Raw genomic sequence first — 22,192 nt, 5'->3', positions numbered from 1 at the left:
TTCTATTCTAAGATTATCTCTTTTGAATCATATGGTCTTTTACCAAAGCAATATAAATGACAATGCAGCAGGACAAAATTACCATAATTACTTAGGAGGAGATTGTCCCTCAACCTCCAGTCAGTCTCCTGTGATCTCTTCTACCCTGTTGAAGTTGCCTCTATTGCCTCACTGGGTGTCCACGAGCATTCAAAATACCCTGATATGCTGAGAGAACTAAATATCCTCCTGGAAAGGACTGAACAATTCCAGCATCCCTACTTTATTCAATAAGCATTAAGCAAAGCCTCCATTTGTCAGAGAAATGTTGGCAAAGAGCTGCTAAGAGTTTTTAAAAGGCAAGTTCTTTTTTTGTTTGCCTGTAGGAATATTGTGAATCATGATAAAGATCTTAGTAGGTTTATGAGATTTCAAGAAACCAGAAAGGAATATAGGGGGAAGCAAATTGTTGCCTAACTTCCAACTTGACACCAACAACAGGGGATCAAAGCCAGGACCACGACTTTGCAAAGAGTAAGGAATTGGGTTAGAGGGCCAGGAGAACCATGTGCTACCTTTCTAAAAAGGCTGCTGTTCTGCTCTTCTTTTCTCCTTTACCAGAAGCTCTTCTACCTTCACATCTGAGTCATTTAGGAAAAATATAAATCAAAGGAGACTCTTCAGTAAAAAGTACTCCTACTTGAGGGATATAAGAAGTTCACCCATAACTGGTCTCCCACTTGACACTTTAGTGGCAGGGGCAAAAGATGATCCCATATCCATGCACTGCCTCATGTGTGGGAATACACATCTAAAGAAGTCCCACTTTCTTGAAGGAATAATGCCTAGAATGGGGAAGAGCATGTTTTTTGCAGGGAGAAAAACATTTAGCATGGAGTTAAATGTGGAGAAATAAAATTCTGTGAAAACCAACCCTTTTACCCATTGAATCACTTGGCACTTGTTTCCTAAGTGAAAAGATAGATAGAGCTGAGAACATAAGAGTCAGTTAAGTTTATAAATAGATTTTGGAACTCAGAGCAAAAACAGTAGTTTTGAAATCCATGGTGTTTTTGATTTGCAAGTATCAACCTTTTGTAAATATAAGGTGTTTGAGTACCAAAAGCTTGACTTTAAACAGAAAGAGCCCAAATCCTGAAGGACCCATAAACAAGGGCTGAAAAAATAGTTGCCCCTTCAGTTTTTAAAACTTTCCAGGAGGAATAGATTTCTGGGCTAGTGAGGAGAACATTCAGGAGAGGAATGAAATTAAGTGAACTAACTCTTAATGATTCTCTGATAAAGAGGGCCCTGCCCTTGAGCCCCTGAAACGAGCTGAGCCTAGGGTATGGAAACAACAGGAAAGACAGATGAGTTTGGTGGTATCCCAGAATAGAGAAGATACATGCCTCCCTTCCCAAAGTATAACCTAGAGAAGCTTCAGATTTCATGAAGGAGGCTCCATCCAACATGGCACCAGAACAGTAAGATGGCTTCTGCTGACTAAGCCATCTAGACAAATGAGCCATCTAGCAAAGTCATAGGCACCTTACGGCGTTTGAAGTAAGACAATTCCCAAGCCCTTGAAGAGGAAGGAAGTACACAAGGTTGGGAGTGGGTCTTGCAGTTTGAAGAGGAAACTTTGGATCTGGAATACAGGAATGGTGCACATCAGGAGAAGATGCCAAAAACCAAGAACGAATACCATGTGGCATTGGCCATAGTAGACAGAAAGCACTCAAGGAGCAGACCCACCCTCTTCACTAATGCTATATGTTATGATCCTACTGTAAACTCCCCAGAACTTAAACATAATTCAAAAAGGAGAAGCAAGGAAAACCTTAACTTGATTGAGTGTATAACCAGATCAGTCACTACTTTGACCAAGTTTCCCTTGGATGTGAACAAATTTAGTTTTCTGCTATCTGATGGAAATGGCATCTCTCTCTCTCTCTCTCTCACACACACACACACACACACAGATTTTTTTTTAATTACGTTAAGAAATTTGAAGTTGAATTTTAGAAGTTCAAATTATCCCCTATGAAATTTCCACAAATTACATGTGACTTCTAATTCCAATTACATTTCAATCCAGGGCTTACTTTCAGATTATTTTTTTTCTTTTCTGTATTTCCATACTTATAATCATGCTTGCAATTTTTTGGTTTAGTTTCCTGAATATTCTCCTGAACATATCCATTGTGTGAAGATTTCACTCATTAAATTTTATGATATTGCTCCAAACTAAAAGAGCTATCCAGTGCCTTGCAATTTTGGTTTAGAATTTTTTGAGTAAAAATGCCATTAGATGCTGAACAAATATGCCTTGTATATGTGCAAAAAAAAGAGGGGCAAGGAACAGCTGGCCTACTCTTCCCCAGCAAGCTTAAGGAGAGGAACCACCATGGTTCTTTTGTTTCTTAAACCTTACTTCAGTGCTTACAACAATAAAATTGCATGTTATAGATGCTCAATTAATTGTTATGTGTGTAATTGAATTGAAAGAAATAGAATTTAAGTAAATTGGCATAAAAATGGCTTTCACTGCTGTTTATACATTGGCATACAATAATAGTACTTGTAATTTACCTACTCCATGCTCATTAAATGAGTAAAAGAGTAAATGACCAAGTGCAGATATGTGAGGAGGTAAGCATAAATAAATACTAGTCCTAACTGCAGTGTTTTGGGAAGGCTTTGCTTGACTCAGAACAACCTGTCAATAGCTTCTATATTCTAACTATAGGATTGGTTCCTTAAAATTCTTTCAACCCCTAATCCCTCAAATCTTGCTGAGTCTCCTGAGATCTTAACCCTCGTATACATTGTTGTAAGAAAAGAGAGCACAGCCTTTGGAGCCCCTATATTTAAGACCTGCTCCAATAATAGTATGACCTCTAGAAAGTTGTTACTCAATCTCTTTAAGCTTTATATTCTTTATTGATAAAACAGGGATAATATTACTACATTCATCAGGTTGCTGTAGATACTGACTTTGATTTAAACAATTTAAATGCTTAGCACTTTCATTTGTAACGTGCGTGGCAGGGCAGACCTTCAACAGCTGGTAGCTCTTGATGATATCATTACATGAAAATGCAACGATCGGATGCTATTCTATAAATACCATGGGAATGAAAATTTTTAGTTATCTGCTCTTTCTTGAATATTTGATGTGAAACAAGGGCATCTTTCTTCTAAGTTATATTATACTGTATTGTGTGTATCTACCATATACAATATATTGTGGCTAAAAGTGACAGATTTGTATTCCAAAGAGTTATCAAGGCATCCCCAAAGGTATTCAAAAATCATTATTTATTATAGGGTCATCAAACAGAGTCATTCATTCAATACACCTCTGTCCATCTCTGGGCCATATTGGGCATTGCAAGCAAGCAGTTTAAAAACTAAGTAAAAAGCACAGCAGCAACATGTAAGCATAAGGCTCAACCAAGGGTGGGGATCTTCTAAATAGGTCATTCCCCTAGCTGGTTTAGGAAATATACAAGAAACAAAACACGAGGGCTTTGATTCTACCGAACTCCCTTTAATACCCATTCAGTTCCAAATACATTATGGACATCTAAGAAACACATGAAGAAATATTAAAGAGTCAGACATACTGCTTTATCACTGATTATTTAGGACTGCATTATTCAGGGCAGCCCAGGCAACTCAGCGGTTTAGCACTGCTTTCAGCCTAGGGTGTGATCCTGGAGGCCTGGGATCGAGTCCCACGTCGGGCTCCCTGCATGGAGCCTGCTTCTCCCTCTGCCTGTGTCTCTGCCTCTCTCTCTCTCTGTGTCTCTCGTGAATGAATACATAAAATCTTAAAAAAAAAAAAAAAGAAATGCATATTCATTTTTGTATCTCTTTTTTTGTGGAAGTGATGAAAACCATGTAAAGCATTGTATCAATATGAAGCATTATTATTTTTACTATTTCATGAAATTCAGCAATCTATATGCACATGCCAGGGGCCACGAATGTTTTTATAATCCAGAAACAGCCACAGATGCTATTATTGCCAGCTTCTTTGAATACATGTCTCTGAGGGTGGCCTCATTTCTTAAATGTAGCAGCTACATCACAGCAAAGAAACTATATGAAAAGTGAAACTCATTCAGTCTTACAGATGTTCATGTTAATGTGACACCAAACAATGGATTGATTAACTGAACCTCTCCTTTGTATTTGAATTTTTGTGTATCGTGTATCACAGGTTTAAATTCAATCTAGCAGTTGTACCATCAGCACTTCTGTGAATTTAAGGTTGTCCATATACAGTGAAATTGTAGTACACATCTCTATCATAATTTGGTTAGATGCTTCTTGAGGGTATAAAGATCACGATCTATTGAAATTGTTTTTTTTTTTTTATTTTCTGAGTAAACTGGCATGTCTCTTTGGGTTGATATCTTTACCACTGATCAGGGAATTCAAACAAGAAATTGATTCATCCTTGACACCTCTTTTTGCCACACTTCCTGGAGTGCTTTTGGGTTCCATCTCCATTTTAATCGTTCTATTTTAAAATCTTGAGATCTCTACCTTGGATTTGCTTTGGTTTTGTAATTTTAAAAGGCAGTTCATTAGAACATTTAAAAGTATGATCTCTGCAGTTAGACCAATGAGTTCAAACCTGATCCCACCCTTTTTCTTTTTTTTTTTTTTTTTTTTTTTTGCTATGTAACCTGTATAGCTCCCTTATCTATAATATACGGTTAATAATGTGACCTACCTCTTGGGATTGTCTTGAGTAGTTAACATGTGGGAAACTTAGAATGTACCTAGCACAAGTACATTTATTACCATGCAAGTGTTAGCCATCAATTCCTCTTTTGTTGTCATCCTCCTCCCAAATGCAATTATCTTTCCAAAATAAATGCCATCATGCTCTTCAGCTCAGAAACCTGTGCAGCCTCCTTCCTATAAATAAATACCATTTGAACCTTTCACCTTCTTGTCCCAGCATGAGATTCCAGCCTTCTCCTGGCACATTCTATTGCGCTTCAACCACACTGGACTTTGCCATATTTTACATACCTGTGTACTTCAGGTCTCCTAGCTTTGCTCCTAGCATTCTCTTTGATTAAAATACCCTTTCTTATACTCTACCCAGTTGTAACCTGTGCTTCTTTCAAGACCCAATTCAAATGCAAGTTCTTAGGGAAATCATTCCTGAAACAATGTAAGCAGGAATCATTCCTACCTGTGTGTTCTTCCACATGTCTGACACCAGCGTATGACTCATCATATTATCAGATATTACCATTACTTGCTCATGAAATTGTTTTCTTTTTCTTTTTCTTTTTTGGAGGAGAAGGGCAGAAGGAGTAGGAGAGTAGGAAAGAGAGATCTTAAGCAGGCTCCATGCACAGCACAGGGCCCTATCCAGGGCTCGATCTCAAGCCTGGATTCTTAAACACTACACCATTTCACTTCTCACCTCCTCCCATTCCCTGTCTCATAACACTGTGCTTCAACCCCACATCGTTCTGTCCCTTGAACGTATTATAAGCTAATTTCTACTCCCAAGGATTTGTGCCTGCTGTTCCCTCTCTAGAGTATCCTTCTCCAGGCATTCAAATGGTTAACTCCTTCTCATTGCTCAGGGCTCAGTTTATCATACGCACTGATGGTTGTCTATCCAAATCTATCCTCTCTTTTTTCATTAATTTCTTAGTTGTTTAGCTTTCCTGGTCATTCTTGTACTTAATAAAAGTGACTCAAATCCCAGTACCAGGAGCTGAATCTTAATTAGTCTAAGTTCTAAACTCTAGCCAGTCCTGTTAATTTCATTTCCCATGCAGGTGATACAATTTGGGTCAATAGATGTGATGTGAAGTTCACTGGGAACAGAGAGTTCTTGCTGATGTGTATATGTGTGTGTGTGTGTGTGTGTGTGTGTGTGTGAGAGAGAGAGAGAGAGAGAGAGAGAGAGAGAGAGAGACAGAAGAGAGTTAGCTATGGAAAGAAGCTGTCATTTTTACCTATAGACTTTGCCTAAGGTGCATGAGGATGGAATGTCTAGAAGTGATGCAACCATCTCACAAGCAAGGAGGTATCTAATCCACATGCTAAGATAGGCATGTAAATTTCAAATCAAGAGTTGGATGCTTAGAGGACTGAGCCACCCAGGTGCCCTTATTTTGTTTTTCCAGGTGCCCTTATGAAGCTGTTTTCACCCGGAGGTTTGTGTTTCTTGAAGAGAAGGATCATGTCTTAACAATCTTTATATATGGACAGTCTAGCATACTGCCTACAAATTCTAGGAGCTAAATAAATAAGTGAGCATCTGTTGAATGAATAATAATCCCTCATCAGAAATTCACTTCTCTCTTTCACAAGATTCCAAGTGGAATCCTAATTTCTTCAAAAAACCTTCCCATCAAAAAACAAAAATACATAAAAAAAAACAAATCCAAAAGCCTTCCCAACTGACTCAGCTCAAATATCCCCCACTTTGAACTCTACTCTCCATTTGATCTGTCATTCATCTGACATTTATAATATATTGCATAGTGGTTTTGTTTTCTTTTCTTCATAGATCTATCACTCAGATGTCAGCTAGAGCCTTTCTTCCCATTAAGATCTATCCCAATGTGTCTCAGACCCCTCTCCTGACAGTCCTTAACATACCACAAAATTCTGGTGAATTCCTGGGGGTGGATTTTATGCTTATATTCATCTCTGGCTCTGAACCCTTTCTTCTATGCAATTAATTCAGTGTGTGAATCATCTTCCTCTCCTTTCTTTGTTGTTCCTATTCTGCCCTTGGACAATCCAGATGTGGAAATCAGCTCCTTTCCCTGATGTCTGCAAAACAAAACCAAACAATGATAGGCAAATAAATCCCATTCATATAAGATTTTATGTAAATAATAGATTTAATCAAATTAATTTGATTTGTGCATGCTTGTGTGAGCGCATGCAATGGCACAGGGATGTATACATCCTATGTACATATATTCTACAAGGAATGTACATACCTAAGTCACCAATCTGCACTCAGTAGTCCTTACTGAATAAGTGGGGAGACCTAGCAGGGTCTATATCACAATAATCCAAAGAAAGGCAACTAACTTTTCTGTCAGCCTCAATCTCTTCCCCTTCCCTCTGGAACACCTTCTAGAAATTATGTCTTCATTCTGTTTGGTAGAACAATTCAGTGCCCTGTAGTCCCCTATTCTCAGAATAAGTATCGGTCCTGCATTTGTATATGCAAATCTATCAAGGTGCTCAGCCAAATAAGATGGTTTCTCATTTACTAGAATTTATTCTCCTGAGAAGACTGCTAAGGAGAAAAAGACTGTTTTCACCCCAAATTTGTTTTTCCTCTTTACACATGTATGTTATATGGTGCTAAAAATCCCTTAAAGACTGAGATAATCTTATACTACTTTGATCCCTCAAAATATGTATTGAATCTTTAAAATTAGTAATTCATCAATAAATAGGTATTGAGAAGCTACTACATATAAGATATAAGCAATATAAGCGGTCCTCTCTCTTGCCCTCAAGATGCTCCTAGGAGGACTAGGCAGACATATGAACAAAGAGTAGCTATACAGTGTGCAAACTACCCTAGGACTGCAGTGCAAGCTTGATTTTGTAGGACCACAGAATAGGGAAGGCTCCTCATAGTTCTCAACCTTGTCTCCAACATTTCTGCAGGCCGTTATATGCTCCAAACTAGAACATGATTCTCCACAATGGAGATTTCTACTCACCATGAAACCAAAAGGGGAGAACCCCCATTCCCCTTGGAAGTCCAGCAGAATAGGAGTGGGGTAGTACACGGAGAATTTTCAAAAAGACCTGTAAACAACTGTGATTCTGAGAAATCTGCTCAGGGAGTATGCCGTTAGGGATTCACTGATATAAAACTTTTAAGATACAATTAAATTAGAACACAATTTTTCAAAAATGGGTTAATTCCATAAGGTAAGAATGCATGTTTTAAAGTACGAAGCCCCTTAAGCTATATTACACATGGATACTGAAGAATTGAAAAAAGTGAAGAATTGAAACAATTTTCTAAGCGGTCATTAGAGGACGTTTAACTGCTGAATCCAGCAGAAAAGAGGAGAAAAAAGTGGGAATATATACAATCAGTGCACTTGAATTGATGGAGGTCATTCACTGTGGCACTTAGTAGGACTCAGTTCTGTGGGCATCTTCTGACTCCCTTGTGTACACAAAAATTTAAGTAAATGTATGTCTAGTTACTCTTATTAAGGGTATATCTGAGCCTTTCTGTATAAGTTCCAGCAACTAGTAAATGTATCTGCATAGCAATCCCTGTGACATTTGCTTAACTCACTTGCAGAAAGGCATAAACAACTTGCTGCAGGTCTGTTTGTAATGGCAGGATAATGAGGTCTCCAGAGTCCTGAGCTGAAAATGACTCGAGATTTCTCTTTGAGAATATACTTTAGTTGCTGTGAATTGGTTTTGCTTTATGCAATGCTCAGAATAAGAAGAAAAAATCATTTCATAGCGACTTCTTTTTCCAAATGGGAATACAGTCTCAGCTATTTTTAGATCATTGTTCTAAATCTCAAAGACTGTTTTATTATGTCTTTTTCAAATACAACTAGATGAATGTTGGGAGTTATTTGTTAAATCCTTTCAAAAAAAAAAAAAACTCAGCAATAAGCATATATTCTCCAGAGAACAATTTACTTTCAGATTGAAATCACCTGATAAAACCACCCAGCTCATTGAAGTAGAAGTTTGTTTCCTTTTAGATCTTGTTCCTCTGCTTTATGAGGTAGAGATCAATGCAGAGACTAGAGAGGAAATCACAATTCAAACCCAGATATTTTAATATCTGCATATTAAAAGAAAGAACTAGATACAAATAGAAGCAAGGAAGAAACTTTTCCTTAGAAGAATCCAGCAGATCCCCTTTTAACTTTTGGATGCTGATCTCTGCCAAAAGCCAATGAGGCCTTCTTTGGGTTTGTAACCAGTCACCTCCACATTGCTAACTCAAAAAAGAAGCACCAAGTTAAGTTTATTAGAACATATATTTATTGACAGTTACTAAGTTATGCATGCTCATTCTCATAGCCAAAAGGAATACCTAAATTTTATTACAAATGTTAATAATTACTTTAAAGTATGAAGCCCTTCAGGCTATATATTATATAGATAGGAAGTGAAGAATTAAAACAATTTTCTGAGCATCCCACACATTAAAACACTTTTATCTGCTATATAGATATTATATATATATTATATAGATAGGAAGTGAAGAATTAAAACAATTTTCTGAGCATCCCACACATTAAAACACTTTTATCTGCTATCTCCAGCAGAAAGGAGGAGGAAAAATAGGGGAGGGGGGTTGTTATCTTGCTGCACCTACTGCTTGGAATCTTCTTCCCCCTAGAAATATGCATGACTTGCTTTCTCCTATTATTCAAATCTTTTCTCAGATGTCACCCTCCTGGTAAGGCCTTTCCCAAATAGGATAATTTATAGCCCTCCCTCTGGTTCTATTGTTTTTTTCCTGATTTGTTTTTCTCCATAGCTAAGCATCTTCTAATAAGGTACATAATGTACTTACCCATTTGGTGCATTTGGTGTGTTCTCTGTTTCCCTCCAACATTATATAGGCATCATGAAGGCAAGAATTTTGGTTTCCTTCATTTTTCTGCTCTATCTGTAGGTACACTGCCCATAGTACGTGCTCAAAAAATGTGTACAATATATGATGTATAGAATGTATACCTTAAAGTATGCAGTCTCTTCAGGCTGTATTATACATAAGCACTGATGTGAAGAATTGAAATGATTTTCTGAGAAGCCTGGTCAATAGTCCTTTTATCTGCTGTATCCAGCAGAAAGGAGGAGGAAAAAAATGGAAATGTATGTAATCAGTGCACCTGAATTGATGTAAACCATTCTCTGTGGCACTTAGAAGGGCTTAGTCAGCTCTGTCAGCAGCTCTTGAGTCCCTTCTGCACACAAAAGTTTAACTACCATATGTCTAATTACCCTGACCCATTAATTCCTATGAACTGCCGTCTAGGACAACATACCTTTATACTATAAAAGATCATGTAGTTGATGAGAATTTCAGAGTTTAAGTTGGCAGACTGAAACCATCACAGATTCTCTCCCACCACAACTAAATAAATTTACAAATTTTAAGTAAAACAAGACATAAAAAACTAAGCCAGTAGCAATCAAACATAAGAAGAGACACAGCCTTATGCCTACTCAGTGAAAAGCATAAGCTGAAGAGGGGGAGGAGATGGAGAGAGGGATTATTCCAGGAACTAGTATAGCTACTAATAGTGAAGGAAAAAAAAAAGAAAAAGAAGAGAGAAGACAAAGTTATATATACATATATGAGAAGGATACTTCCAATGTAGGAAGAAGACAAAAGGTATAGAGACTCCAAAGAAAGAAAACATAAAAATCTACCTGCATTCTCCCAGAATCAGGAAAAAAAATATATCTCTAGAGCTTATTATCTATTTTGTGTCTTATTTTTTTTTCCAGCTCAGAACAAAGCTGCAAAGAGAAGGCAGGCTATTCACAATGGCCTAGGGCTAATTATATCCAACAAAATATATGCATCTAGCAAAACAGAATACCAAAACAAAACAAAACAAAAAAAGATATGAACAGAAGAGACTTAAAACAAGCTCCCTTGAAAGTACTGAAGGCCCAGGGTGATGAAACCACAAAGAACCCCGGGTGTTAAGCCACTCCTTCCCAGCAGATGATGAGGCTATAGTCCAGCTCACAAGTTTTATCTTAGTTTTGGTCATATAAACAGCAGTTGGGAAGAAGCAGGTGAAGAAAGTATAGCCCATCTCTACGTGAAGACTAGTTTCCAGGATTCACCCTACTTTGGATATCTCTCCAGGCTTCATGTATGACCTCACATAGTTATAGTAAACCCTGGGCAAGGCTTTGGAACAAGCTGGAGTGGTGAAAGCAGAAACCAGTCTCACAAAATGTGGCTTTCCACAATCCAAATGAGCTGTCTTCCTCTCCCCTATGCCTCCTACATAGAAAAAGAAGCACAATACACGTTACCCAGCCCTCATGATAAACTCTAAAAGATACAAACCAGTCTCAAATAGGATGTGAAAGGAGTTAAAGAGATCTTACTACCACGACATCAGAGAAAACAAAGCATCTTGACCACTATAACAGCTAACATTTATGGTTTACTGTGTGGCAGGCACTGAGTACTTTACATATATTAACTCATTGAATCCACACAACAACACAATAAGGTAGGTACTACTGTTGGTAGACAATTCCATATTCAAAAACCCTGAAGCCAAATGTGTCTTGAAATTTAGATTTTTTTTTAACCAGGTTTTAGAAAAGGAATAAGGTATATATGCCATTAAAAAAACACATAAAATCCACGGGTCCTACAGAAGCACTTTGTATTCAAACATGTCAATATGTTTAATCAAATCTATGAATATTCACACTAATTATAAAAATTATATAGAAAAAAATCTATAAGGAGCTCATATCAATTCAAATCAGGACAAGTTTTGCTCCCAAATAAATTTGTGCCAAACATACAAAAACTTGGAGTTTTCAGAATCTTTTGGACTATGGATTTATAGATAAGAGATGCAGACTTGTAGCAATGGCCCCTGTACATGTGAGGAAGCCAATGTAGAGGAAGGTTCAGGTCACAGGTTCCCCTAAGTAGAACAGGTAAAAGTAATGGAACCTAGAAGAAGACCTGACCCCGGAGTCTAAAAGTTTAACTCCCAGTGGATGGAGTCAGCAGTGCACATACAGTCACTCAGCAAATATTTATTAAACAACTACTAAACTACAGGAGCCAGGGATACAGCAATGAACAAAATGGCACAGTCCCATCCTCACGGAGCTTACAGTTTGGCAGGGGGGACAATAAACAAAAATGTAGTATTCCAGGTACAAAAATGTAAGCACCAGAAGTGCCTCAGTGACTGCCTTTCAGAACCTAGTCCCCTTATCCCCTTGTAGAACAGTAACCCAATTTCCTCTTGGTAATAGGGATCAGGCATCATGGCCTGTTGCTTCAGTGCCTGGGAGAGCCTAAAATAGTGGGGTAGGGGGCAGGGGTGGGCATTCTCTCTAATTTACTGCAACAAGACTGTTTAACCTAATGGAAACACTCATCCCTTAGGCAATAGGACTCCCAACTCACCAAGACCACGGTGCAAAAGTGGGAAGCAGAAATTCTAGGCTATTAGGTGCAATAGTGAGATGAGTCCCTCAGAACTCCACTTCTTAGTTCCCAGATGATAATGTTCTGACTGTAAGGGAATGGCGCACGTAACACTGATAACAGCATCAGAATTCCTTCCTGTGGGAGAGCACTAAAACATCACAAAGCACTGTCTTAAAGCTAAGACTGTAATGGCTTTTACACTTTTCTTTTAGCTCTGCTGTTCTATCAGTCCACCTGCTTTGAGATCATGAGTCTTCATGGAAGACCAATGAATCCAATGGGTCTGAGCTCATCACCATACTTCTTTCACCACGAAATGAGTTTCTTGGCCTAGGATAATATTGTAAGGAACACCATGGCATTTTGTGGGTCTCTCAATAGTAAATGGCAGTACTAACAGACGAAATGTAGGAAGCGAAGGCAAATCTGTAATCAGAACATTAGTCCTATAAGGATAGCCTAAATCAACATATTCAATTTATCATTCAGAGCGAGTGACCGTTCCTCTAAAGAATGAAGCCATACTGGGGGCAGAGCATTGGCCTATACTGTAGATAGATTGGACACTCAGCGATAGCAATAGTCTGATTGATTAGCCTTGGTAAGGGAGAGTCTATACTGTTATGTCTGCATATAACTTCCATCCTTAATGCCATGTCCACTTTGGAAATGAATCTTCTGGGCAAACACCATGGCTGCTAAAAAGAGGCTGATATCTACAGCACAGGTTATCTTGTCCCCTCATTACTGAGAGACTGCACTAATGAGTACTCACTTTATCTAAGGCCTTCTTGTCACCAAACCTGCCATTTTTCTAAGACCCTGATTCTTCAGCTAACTTGCTAACAGGCCTATGACCCCATGGAGATCCATACTTCTGGCCATCTTTCTTTCTAAAGACAGAAGACCACCAAATGGACTGCTGAAGTTCTGCCTACTAGGAAGCTCCCCTGCACCAATGACCATAGAGATAGTCTTAACTAAGCCTGTAGAAATATTTTAGCTCTCTGCTGCCTGCTGGTGCCAGCCCATTATACACACTCACATGTAAACCAAGGTTTTAATTTTTCCTCTTCTGTTCATTGGTCATAAGTATCTCCCCATGAAGCCATATATGTGACATGAAGGAGAAAACAATAACTGTGAGAGTCTGAGCCACCTTTTCATCAAATTTACTAGTACCCTCTGGACCTGCTCAGACCCAGACCCACTTTTAATTATTGATGGATTGCTGTCATACAATTTAGGATATGGTAGATCAGAAAACACCAGACAATGAGTTTCTCAGATCTGAGTCACTTTGGGGTCGAGTGGTCATCTACTCCATCTTCCTAAGGGCCCCATAGCAAAACATGAGCTGCTTCTCATGCAGAGAATCTTGGCAGTAGAAAAGGTCAGAGTTTACTCTGAAACCCTATGGTCTGAAAGCCAATACACAGTGACCCTCCTACTGAGGTGAAAGACACAAGGATCATTAGGTCCAAGTGGTAAGGCAGCTCACACCACAATATGAAACTTTTACAGAACTCTCTTTAGGTCTCCTCTCAAAAATAATAGTCTTGTAAAGCAAGTCAGTAGATGACAGAGTAACATACACAAAGGTGGTTTATAGCGCCCCCCAACTCAAGAGAGGCCCACCCAAAATCATCTGTGATGTGCAATTCAAGCTACAATAACTTGACCTTCACTTTAGGAGTATCCAGATAAACACCAGAACGTTAGGATTCAAGCAACTCACCAACAGTAGATCCTTGAATTTTGTGGGGTTTATCTCCTACCCACAGACACACAAAAATCTTACTAAGGTAGAAGTCATTGGATATTTTCGCTCACCAGATCTGATTATCAAAATGTCATCAATGCAATGGTTCAGTGTAATTTTTTGTAGATGCCTCTAGTACATTACAACAAAGAGCAGAAGAGCTGACATGATCTATTAAGAATTTACTCTGGGCCCTCTGTAGAAATGAAAATGGCTTTGGATTTTACTAATGGATATAGGAATTGGGTTTTTTAAATTATTATTTTCTTATTAGTTTCGATAGGTTAGTAGCTGCAAACAAGGGGCAAGACTGTGTTGATCTACTCCAGGAAAGATACCATATCTGAAGAACAGCTACAACAGTATCACTATTTTAGTTTATGGTAACCTGTTGTCATTCTTGAAGATCTATCTAGCTTTTGGACCAACAACATAGGTAAGTTAAATGGAAGTATGGCCCTAATCTCCACAATTACCCTCAGGAAGGTTGCACTCTTCTTAGTTTACTATTTTTGCTTGGTGAGAGTATTTGGAGAGAGAATGGAAACTAAGTTAAATGATATGACAAAAATACATTCAGCCAAATTTTGAATAAATGAAATTCTACAAGACTAATGACCCAGTTTCTTCACCAAATATCATAAAAAGTACAAAGGGGGAACCTTTCTTTACATAAAAGAAGCTTGGGATATGCCAGGAATTTGAGTACTGATTCAACTAAATCACCCAAAAAAGCCATTTTTTATGAGAGAATTCAAACATGGGCTGTGTAATAGATAATAACAAAGAATTATTATTTTTAATGTGATAATTATATTGTGGTTATATTAAAAAGTCCTGGGGTGCCTGGCTGGCCCAACCAGGAGAGCATGCAACTCTTGATCTTGAGGTTGTAAGTTCAAGCTCCACGTTGGGTGTACAAATTACTAAAACTAAAATAATAATTAATAATAATAATCTGTTAGAGGTACATAGTATTTATAGATAATGCGATGACTGGATTTTTTTTTAGAAATCTCCTGTGTGGGGTAATGTGTCAATATGGTTAGATAAAACAACAGAGGCAAAATATTGATAATTGTTACAGTGGAGGATGAGTACATCATTATAAGCATTCTATATGCCTCTGTGTGTCTGAAATATTTTCATAATAGGTTTAAAATGATTCCATCTACCTAACTCCAAAAGCCACTACACTGACTGGTAGGTAGGTCACAATGGCATACTGGGTACTTAGCAATCAGCATCAACCTAGAGTATCTTATATGGAAGTTTCTGGAAAATGTCCTTTCCCCAGTGCACAATCACCCTATAAACAGCCTATGGGAAACACTTAGAGAAAGATTTACAGTTTATATTTGTAGCTATGTCGCTTTCCACAGGATACTTCACACAACCCAGCTTCACCTCAATTAACCCTCTATTTCTAAACTGGCTTACATCTAGGATTGATGATAGTCTGTGCCTTCTCATTATGGAGTGTCTAATCATGCCACAAGGTTGTATAGCCCAGTCAATATCTTAATAGAATACACATTCATTTCATACCTATAGGTCCACAATCAATTCACCACCAGTATAGATTCCAGTAGAACAAGGCAATCGGCCACTCTGATGCTGCCTACGATAGAAATTATGCCTACTTTGTCTCTCTAATGGTCTACCACCTGGTCTCTGCCGCCAGGCTCTCATTATCCCTGTAAAAACTAGGATCCCAATTTAAAGGTGACACTTGAAACTATTATCTCCAGGATGTGGAATATGATTCAGCAAACTTTCTCTGTAAAGAGGCAAATTGTAAATAGTTTTTAGCTGTGAGAGCCACTTTGTTGTGATAACTCGCAGCACAAAAGTACCCATAGATCAAAAGGCATGGTGGCATCCCAAAAAAGCTTTATTTATGGACACTGAGATTTGAATTTCATATCATTTCCATGTGACATAAAATACTTTCTTTTCCAGACATTTAGGAACATAAAATTCATTCTTCGTTTGCATTTAATACAAAAACAGGTGACAGGGCATTGGCCTTGCAAGTCAAAATTTGGAAATCCCTGATCTCTTATGTAATACTCCCTGGATTTTGGACCATAGAAAAGTAGTGAAAAGCACCTGCAGTTCCTTTGGTCTATGTACCATACCCTCTGTCCTTCAAGTGAATGTACGGTTCCCCTGTGCCATGCTATGATTTTACCCTCCTTCTGACCCCAGAGACTTTGTGGGTAGGTCTAGATGAAGAGGTATTCGCCTCGGGAAATATTGCAAGGCCTCAGGGAAAGGAGAGAGTGATTTCCTGAGGGGAGGAGGAACTATTTGCAATAACAAGAGACATCCAGAATAATTTGGAGATTCAAATCATGCCTGCAACAAATGTCCCTATCTCAGAATCTCAGAATCTCTTCTTTCCCAACCAGTGTTCTAACCTTAGCAAAAGAGACTTCAGGCTTAACCAGAGTTGAATTTTGCAACCAAGCAATTCAATTTTAGGTCTGATCCTTATTCATGTCTGCTCTGCAGCTATCGGCAAGAAGGGTTCTTTTAAGGCCTCCATAGAACCTTTCTGATTCTCTACTTTTGTCTTGAATTGAAGGTAAAGCAATCTATTTTTATACAAGCTCTCTGGCACAGTCAGAAGCAGGCAACACTGCCTACGATGTTTGTCATCATCCTTGTCATGATATCAGGGAGTACAACAGCCTGGTCATCTTCCAAAGCTTTGCCCTCGCTGGCTCTCTGGCTCACACCACTACGAGAGCAATTGTGATCGTGATGCCATGACGTGCCACCCACTGCGTGTCCTGTGTGGCCACGTTATGGAGGTCATCCAGGAAATGGCTGTTAGCAAGCCAGGGTGAGAGTTCTATCTCCAGGGCCATTCCTCCTAAGGATAGTATCAGTCAGGATCCTGGCAGGCAATACACTTCACCAAGTGACTATAAAGAAACTTCTCAGAAAGGTCATGCAAAAGAACAAATAAAGGTTAGTTAATGGTCAAAGGTTAAAGGTTAACTTTAGTCAAGGTTAAAAGGACCAAGGAGGTCTGGCCAAATTTGCAGAAAACAGTGGTAGCATACCATTCCCACCCTTGGGACTGAGGAGTGAGAGGAGGAAGCAGTGTTGTCAGAGTCCGGTGAGAGCTGGTGCTAGGAGGAGTGGCCACTTTCAGGGACCATCCACAGAAAGGGTGCAGTAGGGGGAAAGCAAGGAAGAAATAAATACCCATCTCGTGCTTCCCCACCCCAGCCACCTGATTTCCTGCAAGCCCTTCCCCTTGGCCCAGTCTAGCTGGAAACCAGCAATCTGGCAACTCAGATGATGCAGAAAGCAGTAGTCAGCCTCCTAGGGTACAGAATGAGGCAGAGCAGGGCCCGAGGGGATCTGGGGCAGGCATGTAGGGAGGCCAACAGATAGAATAGACAGCACTTATGGGGATCCCTCTTTTAAGGAGGAAACGTGAGCAGTTACTTGCTCATGGTCACATAGTGAGTGGCAAGGCTAGAAGTCAAACCTAAGAGCTCCACCCACAGAGCCTCAACACGGGCACCACAAGGCCACACAGAGATACTTCCAAACCCTGGGGAACTGGGGACGAGAAAACTCACAAGAGCTTAAGAAGAGTAAACTGTGTGGTAGCCAAGTAAGAAATGACTACAGAATCCACGACAAAGGCAATAGTGGTGAGCGATAAATAAATAAATGTATGGGAGAATGGTTATGGAGGAAAATGCTATGAATATGATAATTTAACAACAGTCATACAAACAAAATGTGGAGGTAGTGGCACTGCAGTGATTTCATCTTTCTTCGTGGGTAATCAACAGTGACAAAGTTAATGAGTAAGAAAATTATAGTCTGTTTTTTGAGTATGAATATAATCCCATTTTTTGAATGTTCTGCACTTTTTTCATTTGCATCTCCTCAGTTTGTCACGAGTCCAAAAAGAAGAGTAAATATCACCATCGTTGTATTTCTGTCCATTGCTAAGCACATCTGTCCATTTCTGCCCAAATGCATTTCTGTTACATTTCCTGCTTTTTATGTGTGATATAGCTTGATGCTGTGGTAAAGAAAAATTAAAGCAGTAAGACAATATGTATAGTGGAGTCCAGCCTTCCGAAGAACTGGGTTTCTTGAATAAAGGATGTAGGCAATATTTAAAGGATTAAAAAACACAAAGTTACAGTCTATCCACTATTCCCGTTGTTGGTAAGAAAGATATATCATCCTTCACATGATAACCCGACCTGCAAGAATGCTGCCTATCTTCAGATGTCAGAGATAACATTGCTGTCTCATAGAGTCAGCAACTTTTATAGGAAAGAGCCTCGAGGCTTTGTTTCTGGAGGGGACTCAAGCATTCTTGGTTTTTCACATTTTATCTCAGATGGAAAGTATTTCTTTCTCTGGTGGTGGCATAGGGTGTACACATCGCAGTGGTGGTCAGACCAAGCATCAGCTTTTATTTCTCATTTTGGTATTTATTGATGAACTTAAAACATTCCCATCCATTTGTGGATTTTTACCCTTTGTTTTTCTTAAACAACAACAACAACAACAACAACAACACTTCCTTATCTCATTTAACACTTCTGCACTGATGGACTGATGTTAATATCATAACTCCATCTTTTTCTCCTTAGCATTCACTTCCTATTCCCTTGTCTACCTTTTTAACCTTTCTGAATTGTTTTCAGTACGTCCTTTGTGTTGGAGCTCTTGGTCTGATTCTTCAGCCAACCAGAAAACCATTTTATGACAGGTATTTATAGCAGTGTAGCTCCATTTCTGCTACATACAGGAAATACATAGGAAATGTCATAGTTCATTTCTAAGTATTTTGTAATTTTTATTATAGTTTCTAATCTGTGTAATTTAAAGGTGATTTTTTTTTTTGTTTCCAAACATATTTTTTAAAGCTCTCTTCTCTTAATTCTAATCTAATTTCAATGTTAAGAGATTCTAGTCTTGGGACATGAGTGACTCAGTGGTTGAGCATCTGCCTTCAGCTCAGGTTGTGATCCCAGGGTCCTGGGATCAAGTCCCACATGGGGCTCCCTGCATGGAGCTTGCCTCTACATCTGCCTACGTCTCTGCCTCTCTCTGTGTGTCTTTCATGAATAAATAAATAAAATCTTTTTAAAATATATTAAATTTAAAATATTAAATTATTTAATATTTATTCATGAGAGACACAGAGAGAGAAAGGCAGAGACGTAGGCAGGGGGAGAAGCAGGCTCCAAGCAGGGAGCCCGATGTGGGACTCGATCCTGAGACCATGGGATCATGCCCTGAGCCAGGGACAAGTGCTCAACTGCTAAGCCACCCAGGCGTCCCTAAAATCTTTTTTAAAAAAGAGAGAGATAAAAAAAAAAAAAGAGAGAGAGAGAGAGAGATTCTAGTCTCCATGATATCAGTTCTTTAAACTTCATAGAGATTTCTTTGCACTATAACTTGACTGGTGGTCAGTATTTGTTAAATGGTCAATGTAAACTCAGAAAGAATGTATATTCTTTAATATTGGGAGCAAGATTTTATTTGAATATGTGTATATACTCATCTATATAGATCAACCTTACCAATTGTGTTGTTCAGATTTTCTAATCCTTATTCATTGTTGGCATGCTTAGTCTGTTTCTAATTGAGGTATATGCATAAATAATCCAGCATGATTGCTGATGTGTCAGTATTCTCTTTTATTAATTTATCTTTTTGTATGAAATGTTTACAGTAGCTTTATTTATAATAGCCCAAATCTGGAAACAGCCTAAATGTTCATCAACAGGCAAACAGTAAATCATGGTACACCCATCAGTGATAAATAATAATAAACCATCGATATTAATAAAGCAAAGTGAATGATACTCAAAGACATGTTGAGCAAAAAAAAAAATCCATAAACACAAGAAGAAATACTTTATAATTCCATATACATGAATTTCAAGATTATAATTTGCTAATAGAAATCAACACAGTAGATAACTACAGGGTGGGGAGAGTAGGAATTGCCTGGAAGGAAGCACAAGGGGAATCTGAGGAGATAGGCACATTCTATATCTTGATTGGGGTGTTGAGTATATGAATTTCTGTATTTCCAAAATCAATATCTCCTTTTAAATAAATTCATACATTATGTTGCCCAAGGCTATGTTGTTAGATGTGTACAAGTTCATAAGTCTACCTTCTCCATTCTATCATGATTTCAAATCATTCTGTTTAACTATTAATGGCCTTGCCTTAAATTTTGGTTTTTCCTTATATTACTATTGCTATACCAGCTTTCTTCAGGTTGATATTTTCTTAATCTATCTCTGTGTATGTTTTGTTTTAGGTATAGCTCATAAATAGCAAATAACTATGCTTTTAAAAATCCATTAGACTTTGGATGTATTTTCATCTATTTTAAATACCAATGTATTTGAACTTACATGTACCATTTTGTGTTTTCTGTTTACAATCTTTACCCCCATTTCTTTATCTTCTTTCCTGTCTTCCATTGCATATGTAATATTTTTATTTTCCTCCTTTCTTTCTGTTAGTACAAAATCTATAGATTGTTCTCCATTTTCATTGCTAACTGTTACATTTTATCCTGCAAACTTACCTACATTTTTTAAAACAAAACAGTTATTCATTATTTCCATTCTTGACTATTCCTTAGCTACCTAAAGAAAACCAAAGCAGTCCTCATCATCTTGTCTTTTAGGGTGTTAGTTTTACTTTCAATAATAGTTATTTTTTATTAAATAGTTCACATCTTTGTATCAGTTTCCATGCTCAATGTGTCCTATAGCCTGTGCCTAACTCCTAGGTTCACTTTTCCTTAACATACCACTTTTGTTAATTGAGTTATTAACCCCAGCCACCTGATTTCCTGCAAGCCCTTCCCCTTGGCCCAGTCTAGCTGGAAGCCAGCAATCTGGCAACTCAGATGATGAGTTGAGTTATTGGCAGAATAAACTATTTGTTTGTCATATGTCTCTGTATGTCTGAAATATTTGTATTTGTTCCTCCTTTATCCCCAGGAGTAAAGTCGGGCTGGGGTTCCCCATGTGGAGCTGAGTGTATTAGGCCTCCTCTACTCAGCAAGAGTTGTAATCCCCACTGGGAACCAGACCACCAGTCTCCCTGTACCTTCCACCTCTCCCCCTCTCTGTGCCATCTCTGCTGGATGGCAATAACCGTTCTTGTTTATAAGTCCCGCTATGTCTCTTTGCTTTCTCCTCTTATGTATTACCTTTCATTGCAGCACATTTGATAGGGAAAGAAGTGTTTGAAACAGATTCCCTCCTTCCTCTATTTCAAACTCTTGTTCTTCAAAAAAACCACTTATTCTTAAGTTTGGTTTGTTAGATGATAACTTTTGAAAAGAATGAGAAAATCAAAAGTTTCTCTTTTCTTCTGACATCGATACAGATTTTCCCTCAGTAAACTATTGGTAGGTTAAATAATTAAAGAATATATCATATAAGCCAAGCATGTTACATTTTTTATTTAACTATTAAATTCAAGTTCAGTCAAAGTTTATGAAAGTTCAGACTAGTGAACTATAATTCTCAGCAGGTTAAAAAAGAATTTGCAGATTAAGGGACATTTGGTCTCTGTCCTAATAGATGAATAGGAGTTTGCCAGACTAATAAATGATGAGACGTTCAGAGCAAATAAAAAGGTCACAAAATTACCCAGAGTTAAGTGGTCCTACAGTGTGATTTTAAAATATAAGCCAATATCTCAAAACCAAGGGACTCCAATAAAAATCAAGATTTCTAGCTTCTGACAGAAAAAAACAGTCTAAGTTTTGGTAAAACTGAGCCCAGCCCTCCAGCATTCCTACAGGGCTGGAGCTAAGTAGTTCTCCTTTCAGATAGGGTAGTGAATGTTTTAGTCTTCTCTCCCTGTACCACCTAGGTCCTCCCTAAGCTTGTGTACAAGCTCTGCAGAAAGTCTGAAAGGCAACAAAGGTGTATAATGCATTTAGAAAAGGTTTTAACACAAGAGAGTAATGTGATCTGATCTTTGTTTTCATGAAGCAAGTCTAGGAGTGAAGGACAATGGGTGTGCAGGGAGGAGAGGGGGCAATTTGAAAGCAGAGAAACCAATCAGAAGGCTGTTACAATAGTCGAGGAGAATGATGACAAAGTGCAAAGCTCATCCGTAGCAACAAGACTGCAGTGAAGGATACAGAATCAGAGAATTTTGAGAAGTAGAATAAAAAAGACTTTGAAAACGAATTGAAT

At 38.3% G+C, this 22,192-nt stretch overlaps 1 long non-coding RNA gene across 2 annotated transcripts in view; it reads right to left on the bottom strand.

Annotated features, from left to right (window-relative positions):
• Positions 1–3,278: 3,278 nt before the first annotated feature.
• The window catches only part of LOC112919503 (uncharacterized), a 46,262-nt gene continuing 27,348 nt past the window's right edge, over positions 3,279–22,192 (bottom strand). For both annotated transcript variants that reach the window (XR_011994097.1, XR_003234914.2), the window contains exons 3-4: positions 6,628–6,804; positions 3,279–3,814 (exon numbers count right to left, since the gene is read on the bottom strand). This is a non-coding gene — a long non-coding RNA (uncharacterized lncRNA). The remainder of the gene's footprint in view (positions 3,815–6,627; positions 6,805–22,192) is intronic.

The sequence above is a fragment of the Vulpes vulpes genome, chromosome 1, assembly GCF_048418805.1.
Source record: "Vulpes vulpes isolate BD-2025 chromosome 1, VulVul3, whole genome shotgun sequence".
Taxonomy (NCBI): domain Eukaryota; kingdom Metazoa; phylum Chordata; class Mammalia; order Carnivora; family Canidae; genus Vulpes; species Vulpes vulpes.
The sequence above is the reverse complement of the archived record's forward strand: the minus strand, read 5'-3'. Positions and strand labels throughout refer to the sequence as shown.